General features: G+C 41.2%; 1 long non-coding RNA gene across 1 annotated transcript; it reads left to right on the top strand.

Moving 5' to 3' along the window:
- The first annotated feature begins 3,088 nt into the window (after window positions 1–3,088).
- LOC141572431 (uncharacterized) lies at window positions 3,089–9,605 on the top strand. Its single transcript, XR_012497793.1, has 3 exons — window positions 3,089–3,823; window positions 4,978–5,024; window positions 9,226–9,605. It is a non-coding gene; the product is annotated as an uncharacterized LOC141572431 (long non-coding RNA).
- Window positions 9,606–10,318: the final 713 nt, after the last annotated feature.

Genomic DNA, 10,318 nt, shown 5'->3' with positions numbered 1-10,318 from the left:
AGGAAAGACCAGCCATTTAATGTAATTAGCAAGAGGAAGTATTTGGTAAAAAAACAAAACACAAATTCTGGAATTGGACAAATATATATTAAAATCCTGAATTTGCTATTACAATAAGATAACATTAGTTAAAATCATTATTTCTTTGCTTATCTGTTTTCTTATCTATATATTCATAAACTGGGAATAAAATTACAGTTAGGTGTGATAAAATTGAAGATTAAGCTTAATGTTTATACAATGTCTGGCTGACAGTAGCTGTATAGAAAGTGTTAGATTTATTCCATTGGGGCTTCTATAACAAAAGACAGACTGGGCTTATGAACAACAGATTTTTTTTTTTTTTTTTTAACAGTTCTGGAAACTGGAAATCTTAGATCAGGGTGCCATCGTGGTTGTCTGTTGGCCCTGTTCCAGGTGGCAGACTTCTGGTATCCTCACTTGGCAGAAGGGGTTAGGGATCTCTCTGAAGCTTTTATAAGGTGCTAATCCCATTTTTAAGAGCTTCTCTATCAAAACTTAAGCACCTCTCAAATACCCCCTCTCCTAATACCATCACATAAGGCATTAGGGTCCTATACATGAATTTTGGGGTCTCACAAACATTAAGATCATAGCACTTAGCTTAATTTATCCCTTTATTCCACCCATCTTCCATATTTCTCCTTTACTGAATTCCGACAAGAAACCATTAAGTAATACCTATCACATAGCAAGATAATTTACATTAAAATAAATAAAAATACAACTTTGAAATTACTCTGTAATATGCATGTAATGATGACCTATAATCTTGCTGGAATTTGGTTCCAACCCTGACCCAAAGCATCATTCCAGAAATTTAAAAAAATAGTGCGACTGGTATATAGATAGATTTTTATAAAATAATAGTAGGAGATCCATGGTACAATGGAAATTGATACAAGAGCAACACATTTTTTGAAATGTAAATGTTTTTCTAAAAGGATGTTATTCCAGAGTTTGTCCTTGAACAAATAGGGATTAAGTAGGAAAACAGTAGTGGAAACGATGTCCAGACAAAGGAAAGAGAATGCCCAAAAAAGTCAAAGAGAAGGTGGGCAACTTCCACAGTTTCTTTGCCCTGGTTCTCTCTTACACACAACTCATACAAAACTACTGAAAACACTGATTCAGGTTGTGGGCATTCTTCATTTATTCATACATTTCTGAAAAGTACACTTGGGAGTTCTGGAAATATAAAAGATGTATAGCATACCTTTAGAACATTTCCAAATTTCTAAATAAAAGAAGAAAAACTAGGACAGCAAAATCAAAATTCATGGATACTTTCTACAACAAAACTGGTTGAGAAATCCCAAAATATGAATGGATGCAGACAAATCAGGGATATCTAAAGATCCATGGGGTATTAGGCGGAAACTGGGTTAAGGCAAGATATTTGGTGAATCTGAGGACCCCAAAAGTCAGCAACAGGGATTCATTGAAAGGTCTGGAGGGCCAATGTAAGAACAGCTGCTGAACTTGGATAGGGTGGGGGCTTACACACTGAAATATGCAAGGGGTCCACAATAAGGTGTGAAGGGGCCGGTCCCATCCAGTTCGCATAACCTTCAAACATAACCAGCTAAAATTCCCTTCCAGGATCAAGCTCCATACTGATACAGAAGTACTTGGAGTAAAACACGCATGGAGCAAGACTGAGGCAATAGGCCCAAAGAAAGAGAAGATCCCAATAGAATAAGTGGGGAAGGAAGAAGAACCAGGAGACAGTAAAAAAAAATAAAAGGCCATATTATTGAACACCTTATGAAAACAACCGGAGAGCTTTAGACTCATGAAGCAAGGAAAACTATCATGATCTATCATCTCACAAAGTCCAGGAAGACTAATTGCATATAAATGCCATCAATAGGGCACGTTTTTTACTTCATATTTAGGGAGAGTCCAGAGGGTAAAAAGCACCTTTTCAAAAATGATAGACCTTGGAATGACTAATCCTGAAGCGGCCATTAGAGACATTTCCTAGAAGACCTTAGTGCCAGGGCTACTGCAAGTCTGCAATCTTGTGTTCCCGCTTTGGGAAGTCATTGCTCTGACAGGTCCCCTCAGCCCCACAGCTCCACAGCCCCATAGTCCCACAGCTGCACCTCTGACTCTAATGGCACCCCTAGCCCCTGCTAGCTATTTCTGGAAGTCAATTCCTGCAATATCTCATGATCCTGTTCTTCCCACACTTCTCTAGTTTCTGAAGTTTTTTCTCCCCCAAAAAGCCATCTACAAGTCATTTTGTCCTGGCTTAATAATAATGAATTTTTCTAAGAATCCATTAGAGATAGATAGAATACATATAGAGCAAAAGTCCTCTAATTCCTAACAATAAAACCGCACATCCAGCTCTCACAACAGTTTATTACTTTTCTACGTGAAACAAAGGATTCGGATTTGGAACTAGGGACCACAAGGCAGCTCCAGTATCTCCTCTGTGAATTAAAGTACAAGTTTTTGAATAGAGGAAATGACTCAAGAAACGCAGTCACCTGTGCAGGATAGAGAGAGAGAGAGAGAGAGAGAGAGAGAGAGAGAGAGAGAGAGAGAGAGCAAAGTGTCAAAAGATTTTATCTTGACTGCTCACTATTACTATTGAAAAATCCCTGTGAGAGGATGCCTGGAGTGGCTGTCTTACTCTGTGTGTGTGTGTGTGTGTGTGGGGGGGGGGTATGGAGGATAGGGTCCTCCCCTATTCCTCTACTGCTAATATGATGGGGAAATTTGGTCTTTGGGACAATTCCCATGTAAGTGAAGAAATCCTCGCATCTGAAGATTTTGAGGGACAGCATACGCTACTTCCCTTTTTCATCCATAGCTCCAGTATTAAAGGCAAGTCTACTTTCTCTCTGAGCACTCCACTTCCTATGAAACAGGAAGTGGATGGGTGAAAAACAAGTAATCTGAAAGTGATTGTGTAATTTTCCAACCAATTGGAAGAAGTTGGGGCTTAATGAGGCCCATGGCTTCTATATTAATACTTCCTTTTCCAATTCGCAGGGATTCAAACTTGGCCTGAAATCAACACAGCAAAGGGCAAGTATTGCCACCTCTTCCCACCCGGGGAGCGGGAGGGTCGGGGGGACGGCAGGTGGCAGCAGCTGCGCCCATGACTCCACAGGGACGGCCCCAAAGGGTCCCGCGGCCAAAGCTCCTTTGCATAGAGACTTTCTGATGCTCACTCAGCCCGATGACTGGGGTCTCTAGTGGTGAATTTGGAGAGAGGGGCAAGGGGTTTAGTATTCGGGAGCTTTTAGGGGGTTTTAAAAAAAACAACCGAAAAGGGCAGGTGTTAAGTGCCTCCAGCACAGCTCGGGGGCGGGGAGTGGACTGTGGGTGCACCTCTGCACCCGGGGAGAAAATGAGACCCCAGAGGGAGATCAAGAGCCCGAGAGCAGGGGCCAGTGGGATGGGGAGCGACGAGGGGTCGCCAGCGCATCCAGTCCCGGGGACCCTCCCGACTCTGCTCACCTTAGTTAGGGGGAGACGAGTCCGCCCAGCCGCCCTCCCTGGGAGGAGCCGTCTTTCGATGAAGTCAGTGATATCCTCGAAGATGATGAAAATGGGATGACAGGCTTCGGGAATCGAAAACGAACCTGGGACACATCCAAAGCACTAAACCATCACGTGAGAGCACCGGAGGAACTCAGAGTGGGTGCATCCGAAAAACCAAACGAAACCCACTCAAAGCCGGACTCGGCTCAAACCCACCAGAACTTCTCCTGGGATTTCTAAGACTTTGTAGAAGGGTCGGCCCGGAGCTTGACTGCTCCCTTCCACCCTTCTCCCACTCCAGGTAATTCTGAATATCTCTCTGTGGTAATTATAACTCCTCAGATTTTACAGAGAAAGTGCATCAGCTTCGAACTGTTTCTCCTCCGCCCGGAACCATTTGGGGGGTTGATTCCAGGCACTGGGTCCAGGATAGAAGCATGCACGGACGGAGAAAAGCAGACAGAGATACAGTTACCCCTCTGGCAACGTTTCCGATGCAAATTCTCTAACAAATACCAGGAAGAAAAGGATTGAGTCCTCGAAGCCAAATAATAAAATTGCCAAGGCAGGAAAGGAAAACGGGCCACTTCTCTAAGTGGGTGCAGGAGCCAGGATAATCTTGGCTGCTCACATTACCAGGGCGTTCCTGAGAGTCACTCTGCTCCTTTAAAAAGACTGTGCCTGCTGGGCCAGGATTTTCATCTCCTTTAGCAAAGTGCCGAAGCTCTTGCAAACACTGGGTCGGAGAGAGAAAGAAGAGAGAATAAAAGACTGTCACAGGAAAGAAAGAAAACAGCTACAGAGACACAGGAAAAACTATCCATACTTTCTCACAAATCTTCCCAGACCCTGCAGTAGATAGTAGAAGGCAGGGTTTCTCCTACAGATCTCCTGGGAAAGTCGCAGAACTGCTCTTCACTTCTATGCACACGCTCCTCTATGGCTAGCATCCTCACGTTAATTTTATCAATTTAAAAAATACAGAAAACCCAGACTCAGGTACAAGCCCCCAAACTCTAAGACACCTGCTATCTGTTCTTTCCATTTTCTCTACCTGTGTCTTCATTCTTTTATTCCCCTGTATATCTTTATTTCCATTTTCCTATACGTTTTTACTCTGGTAGCATGCTTTTCAGTTAGCTTTTTTGATACATGATTCACATATATCACTACTTACCAACTTTAAGTGTACAATTTGATAAGTTTTGATAAGTCTATAGAGTCATGTTGAAAAGCAAATGACAAACTGTAGCTGATACTTTAAGCAACACAACAAAAGGGTGATTATCCCTTTAAAAGGATCATGTTTATGAAATTGGGTTGAAAGCTTCATCTTTAATAAGGGAAATAAATGTGTTTCACAGAGGTACAAAAAATTAAAAAGAGGTCATATAAGCTGACCTACCACTTCTTAGAAATTGCCGTTCACTGAATGTAATTTTGTATCTTTTATAGATGATATGGAGAAAACAAGGACCTTAGAGGACCCTGGAATCCATAAGGTAGGAAACCATATCTGAAAGAATATTTGGAATCACAGTAAAAGTGTTCAGTTCCACATTACTGATCCAAGAATACACCTTCTTTGCCCAGAAGTCTCTAAACATTATGGAATAATGGTGAATAAACTGTCAAAATAATGTTATATTTCATAACACAAAGTTAACATGCTCCCACATCCAGCTCCCCGTATTGCCTGCCTGCCTTTTCCCAACTCTAAGCCTCTCCCTTATAAAAGTGATCACATCCAGGTGATTAACATACCCTGATACTAATCATCATTTCTTAAAATTTATATAACTAAAATCATGCAGCATATACTCTTCCATGTGTAATTTCTTTTGCTTAAAAGTATGTTGGTGAGATTTATCCCCTCTGTTGCATGTAGCAATTGTTTTCAATACTTTGTTTCACAGTATTCCGTTATATGAGTACATCACAATTTACTCACTTCCCACTGGGTAAACATAAATACCGCTGCCATGAAGACACTGCATGTATCCTTTTTTAAAAACATATGTATACCACTGCACATACCCTTTTTTGTTTTGATCATATGTATGCATTGCTATCGGGTGTATAACTAGGAGTGAAATCGTTGGATCATAATGCATAACTTATGCTTAACAAAAACGTTTGCCAAAATAAGTATTCCAGTTTATACACTCTTAAGCAGTAGATGATTGTTTTGTTTCCTTCATTTTTTTGCTAACACTGGTCATTACCCATTTTAATATCTGTGTCATTTTGTGGCTGACATTTTAGTTTTAATTTGCATTTATCTGATGACAAATGCAGTTGAACACTTTGTCACAGGCTTTTGGATTCCCTTTTTTAGTGTAGTGTCTGTTCAAATCTCCCCTCCCCACATTTGTTTGCCAAGACGATTTGTCTTTTTCTTACTGCCTTTTGGAGTTCTTCCTACTACCTCTATAGAGTCATTCGTTGGAGGCAAATATGTTAAATATCTTCTCCCATTATTGCCTTGCATTTTCAATAGTGTGTTAATAAACAGAAGTTGTTAATTTTAATATATTCCAATTTATTTTCCAATTTATGTTTAGTAACTTATGTGTCCTACTTATGAGAACTCTCTGAAAATACATACTCATAAAATTTTCTGACTTTATTTTTCTATATTATTCTTTCCCATAATTCTAATTGCAATAATGTGGAAATTATTTTATGCCATGAGATAGGGGTTAAGATTCATTTTTGTTTGTGTTTACAACCATAATTGATTCAAAACTGGCCTTACCCTTTTATAACTTGCAGATTATTATAAAAATCTGATAGAGAATACATATTTATTTATGGTATAGGAATTAAAAAGAAAGTATAGCATCACTGATCAAAATTACTCTCAAGGAATATATTATTAAACTTGGGCATGATCGATAAGTAGGATTTAGTTAGAAGAAATGAGGAAAAATTTTTCCAGGTGACAAAACTGTGTTTGGCAGAAAAGGTGCCTTTTTGGTATTGGACATTAAACTTGATTAAAACATGGTTTTGTTTTTTCACCTATTTGTAGTAGAACAATCAAGACAAGAACCATTGCCTATATTCTATGCTTTATACCATAGGTTATGATTTTTCACTACAATTAATATACAAATTTCAAATACATACCTTTCTACATTATCATCATACTTAATGTAAAATGATGTTTTTTCATTATATTGGAAAGAACCTGAAGGTAACCAGATATCACCTGTTTGTTTCACTTAAGATTGCACAGACAGCATGGGTTTCTGAGATTTTGGCAGTCTCCTGACATTTGTGCTTATTCCTCATTTGTCCCTGGTCAAACGTGATTATAGCAAAAGATAGGCCTGAGAGGGAGAAAGAAGGAACAAGATGGGGTTGCTACATATAAAGGAATTGGGGGCAAATTCACAAAGCTTATACTTCTACTTTATAATCCAGGAATGCTTCACTGCAAGAAATCGATCTTGATACCTATTGACAAAAGTAGGAGTGTGGGAAACAGATCACATATAATAAATATTCTCCTTAATACAACCAAGAAGAAAGAGTCCTTCCTCTTCACCCATCATGTCTTCCTGATACATTTACCAATTTCCAGGAAACTAACCTGAACTCTTGGCCCAAACCTTCCATGAATTGCCATCCACTTGATATCTTTAGCCTTGGACCCACCATCCTAGGCCAGAGGTACCAGAGGTGACAGGAGAGCTGTACATGACTAGCACTGTGTGACTGGGCAGAGTTGTAAAGGCTTTGCTTGCAGATCACATGTCAATCAACTTTTAGTTGCACATCATGTTTATTCCATACTATGAGACAAAAAAATTTTGTTGTCATCATTTTCTTAGTGTTTAGGTTGCTCTTCTTCAACATAGACTGATGGTGGGGGTGGAGTGAAGATATTGAGTACATTTTCAAAAATTAAGAGTGAGCAATCTATAAAACATTTAACTGGATTTTTCCTATAGATATTTATAAAAATACAAATTCGGAACACCAGGGATGTCGTCTATTTGGAGATGTAGTTTAGAGAATTATAATGGAAGCCATAGGATGATGAAATCATTACGGCAGACATGCAAAGCACACTTAAGGAACTACAACATACAAAGGATAGCTGATAAAGGAGCCAAGATGAATAAATGAAGTAATAATCAGAATGAGGCAGGAGAGGCGGAAGGATAAGGCACAGGAAGCCAAGGGACCAGGAGAGTGTTTACAAACTCAGGAGTCCCTCGGAGTGCTGTCCCTACACGCTGCTCTGGCCCATTGTTACCAATTTCTTTCTCCTCCTTCCTTGAAACTCTCACTGTGGGTTTCCAGGCAAATTAAACCTACCTTAATTTGGGGGCAGAAAAATCCCCAATTTACATATTTTTTTTCTTTTTGAATCAATAGGAAGAGAGATTTGAGAATCCTCACTCTGGAGACTGAGGCCTTAAGTAACTAACTATTCTATACTTCTTAACATATGAACAGTTTGAGATCTAATCTGGGTTTTATATAAATAGTCTAAAACATGGAATTTTTAATTAGATGGCCATGTGAGGAACTCTATTGATTGGAAAATAATTATTTGGTTAGAAATTATGGTCTGATTACTCGCCTATGTAGAAGAAGACCTATAGAAATGTGAAGAACACATTGCTATAAATTACTTAATGAGAAAGTGCATGGAAGAGGGAAGGAAAGAAAAAGTAGCAAGTTCTGTCCAAAACGACATAGCCTGGAAATGGGTTTAATGGCAGTTTATATTTCATCCTTCTCTATTTAGAATTTGAGCACATGCTTTTCATACATTGATTAATTTATTTGTATTTATTCTTTTTCTCTGTCTTACTTTCATCATTTAGAAAGTTTTCACTGTATTCGTGTTACCTTTTAAAATATCAAACGATTCTGCGTTTTAACAGTAGCAATATGATTTTTCTTTAAAAAAAATAAATCTATGCAGTAAAAAAATGGAACTGGTGCTATGGAAAAATATTGAATCCAAGGTAGTAAATAAAGTCTTCAGGTTCCGTCCGGAATCAGACAACCCCAATAGCCCAGAAGTCCACGCCATTTGGGTGGGAGGGAAAGCAGACGGCCGCCCTGTCAGACGTCTCTGACCCTGCAGGTCTGCAGATTCCCGGTCCCCAGCCGCTCCTCGCGTTCCAGGTCTCCGCTGGGAGACCGACCTGTCTGGGTCCACCTGGGAGGTGAGGCTCCGTCCGTGGTTCTGGCATCCTCGTTAGATGGAGTGAGAGTGAAGATATTGAGGACATATTCGAAAATTAGGAATGAGCAGCCTGTAGAAGCAGCATCCTTCCAAAGAAACCCGCCCTCGCAGAGAAACGCGTGCGTTTTCAGAATAACGTGGTGCGGTGGTGGCTGGGAGCTTCCAGGGCCAGCGCCGCCCTCCGTGAGCTCCGATAACCCACGTGCTGAGTGTGCCGCGGAGAGAGGGCGCCTGGGCGTGATGGCGCTCGGGACACCGGCTCCCAGCAGCTTGGCGAGCAGTGCGTGCTGTCCGCCCCCAGGGTGTCCGATCGATCCCACATTGGTCTGGGACAGGTCTTAGGTTCTGTGTGACCAGGGGTCGCCAGGACTCGTAAGGAGTTAGAAGGGCGTGGATGGGGTGGGAGGACGGTCATATTCTTGGATAGTAAATAGGCTGTTCTCCAGGAACTCAGAAATCTGTTTTTCTGTTTTTGTTTTGTTTTTGTCCAGAAGCGCCTGGCGGTGGCAAGGAGCCCTGGCCGTCCCTTAGGATACTGGACGCGGGCTTGCGGGTAGTGCGAGTGTCAGAAGGGAGGCGGGATCTGCGGGCACCGGCTACGGTCGAGGCCAGACCGGGTCCTGGAAACAAGGGCGCGGGAAACCTGAGCGATCTTTAAGTGGACCGGGATTTGCGGTATCTTTGTGGCTGCGATCTGAGAGCTCCACGTGCAGCGTCTGCGAAGCTCGCCCGCCTTCCTGGGCACCGCCCGCGGCCGACCCTTTACCCAGCGCGTCCGGAGGGAACGCGGCGAGGAAAGCCCAGCCCATCCCTTGGGTGGTGCCGCGGGCGGGGGGCGCACACGCGGCGGTGGGGTGGTCTCAGTGCTGGTCTTCTTTTTTGGAGTAAACGACAAGACTTTTTTTGATTTTCTTTTATTGTTGTTTCTTAATTATTCTGAATGAGAAAGAGAAGCCAGACTAAAAAAGAATAAGAGTGCATTCTGTATGATTACATTTATATAACATTGCAGAAAATGCATCCAGTATATAATAACAGGATACAGATCAGTGATTGCCTGGGGATGGGACTGGGGGTTATGGGAATGTATTGTGTGGGGAAAGCTGAGTGAGAAAAATTATAAAAAGGCAGGAGAAACTATTGGGGGTGATGAATAGGTTCATTATCTCAATTGTGATGAATCCATGGCTGTGTGGGGATGTGAAAACTATGAAATTATACAGTCTAAATATATGCAGTTTGCTGTAGGTCAATTATCCCTCAATAAAACTTGTTTAAAAAGTTAAAAGACAGAGACTGAAAAAAGACAAGGTTTAACTTCTTGGCAAATATGTTCACAATTTGCATTGTTTTTTTCAGAGAAGTCATTCTGTATGAATATACATGTGCCTATGAAAATATTTTGACATCAAAATGATACCAAGATACAAATAAGCAAGCAAAAGACACAATCTCACCCAGTGCCAACCACCTAAAACTTCTCATTTCCCCTTCAGGTATTCCTACCACCGCTGGGATAGGGGTGCAGAACCTTGGTCTCATCCAGAAACCCTGTGCCAGCCACCTGGTAACATGCTACCCTCA

This window comes from Rhinolophus sinicus, linkage group LG06 (genome assembly GCF_036562045.2).
Source record: "Rhinolophus sinicus isolate RSC01 linkage group LG06, ASM3656204v1, whole genome shotgun sequence".
NCBI classification, from domain to species: domain Eukaryota; kingdom Metazoa; phylum Chordata; class Mammalia; order Chiroptera; family Rhinolophidae; genus Rhinolophus; species Rhinolophus sinicus.
The sequence above is the reverse complement of the archived record's forward strand: the minus strand, read 5'-3'. Positions and strand labels throughout refer to the sequence as shown.